Source organism: Moschus berezovskii, chromosome 9 (genome assembly GCF_049115385.1).
Source record: "Moschus berezovskii isolate FMDL1 chromosome 9, NW_MosBer_1.0, whole genome shotgun sequence".
In the NCBI taxonomy this organism is placed as follows: domain Eukaryota; kingdom Metazoa; phylum Chordata; class Mammalia; order Artiodactyla; family Moschidae; genus Moschus; species Moschus berezovskii.
This window is the reverse complement of record NC_142468.1, coordinates 32769262-32771239: the sequence shown is the minus strand read 5'-3', so window position 1 is coordinate 32771239 and position 1978 is coordinate 32769262.

The window sequence follows — 1978 nt, the reverse complement described above, 5'->3', positions numbered from 1 at the left end:
TCCAAGGGACTCTCAAGAGTCTTCTCCAGCACCACAGTTTGAAAACATCAATTCTTTGTCATTCAGCCTTTATGGTCCAACTCGCACATCCATTCCTGACTATTAGAAAAACCATAGCTTTGACCATACAGAACTTTGTTGCCAAAATGATATCTCTGCTTTTTAATACGCTGTCTAGCTTTGTCATAGCTTTTCTTCCAAGGAGCAAGCATCTTTTAATTTCATGGCTGCAGTCACCTTGCTCAGTGATTTTGGAGCCCAAGAAAAGAAAGTCTGTTACTGTTTGCATTGTTTTCCCCATTTATTTGCCATGAAGTGATGGAACTGGATGCCATGCTCTTTGTTTTTTTGAATGTTGTGTTTTAAGCCAGGCTTTTCACTCTCCTCTTTCACTTTCATCAAGAGGCTCTTTAGTTCCTCTTTGCTTTCTGCCATAAGGGTGGTGTCATCTGCATGTCTTGAGATTATTGATATTTCTCCCAGCAATCTTGATTCCAGCTTGTGCTTCATCCAGCGTGGCATTTCGTTCTCTGTATTTTATTATTTTTTTACTGTGAGGTCACTTCAGTGGGCTGTTATTGGGGGAAATCTTGTGAGGCTTGATTAAGGATTTTGCCATACCGAGGGGCTTTGTCTTTTTTTCTCCTAGGTGCCTTAGGGACATATCCATGCTGGACCACTTTTAAATTTATTTCTCTGTGTTGAGGTTACCTGCCAACAGAGGTAGTACAAGTTCAAATCCTAAACACACATGGAAGTACGCTCATTACATGTTCTCAGAGGAGACATTTCCCACGGCAGAAGAGCTTCCTTATTTTCATCCTGGGCCAGGAAGTGAAATTTTTTCTTGGACCAACCCTTCACTGAGGGTGTATCCCTTCTGTGCCTATAGAAATACGAAGAGGGCTCAGTCCCAAATGCAACACGTCCTTGTCCTCATGTGCCTTGCTTCAGGGATCAGAAACTTCTCCCTCTACTCTCCAAAGGTAGACTGAACTTGGGTGCATTTATAGTGAAGTCAGTATACACATATGAGGATGTTTGTTAATAGTTTACCCATCATTTCTAAGTGTTTTATGGTGAAGTGATTAGGTTATCTAGCCCATCACAGGGCTGGAAATAAAATCCATAGAGGTACCCATTCATTGCCTTTGCCAATAAGTTGCATTCTCATTTCCTTCTCTCATTTTGGTACAGTATCATCAAGGTTACAACTGAAGTAATTTAAAACGCACATATTTGAACTTTACAATGTAATCACCACAGTCAAAACAATGAACACTTCCATCATTCTCAGGTTTCCTTGAGATCTTTGTGTCCTCTCTCTCTCGCCTTCCACCCCTCTCCCCAGAAAATCATTGATCTGCTTTCTGTCACTGTAGAATACTTTGTGTTGTCTAGAATTCTGTGTAAGTGAAATTAAACAGTGTGTACCCTCTTTTGCCTGAATTTTTCCTTCTTCGTAATGATTTTTAGGTTTATGTATATTGCTTCATGTCTCAGTGGTTCTTTTCTGCTTTACTGCTGAGTTGTATTCTTCTATACAGATAAATAATGATTTGTTTATCCTGTTTACTTGTTGATGGACATTTGGGTTATTTCCAGTTTGGGGATATTATAAATAAATCTGTGAAGAACATTCATGTATAGGTCTTTGTGTGGACAGATGTCTTTGTTTCCTTTGGGTAAATGAAATGCGTTGGTCTTATGGTAGGTGAATGTTTTAGAAATTGCAAAAATATATTCCAAACAAGTTGTACTATTTTACATTCTTACAAGTGACATAATGAGAGTTTCAGTTGTTTCATATCCTTATTATCATTTGGCGTGCTCAGTCTTTTTAGCCAATTTAATGGATGTGTAGTGGTATCCTCAGAGAAGGCAATGGCAAGCCACTCCAATACTCTTGCCTAGAAAATACCATGGACAGAGGAGCCTGGTAGGCTGCAGTCCATGGGGTCACTAGGAGTCGGACACG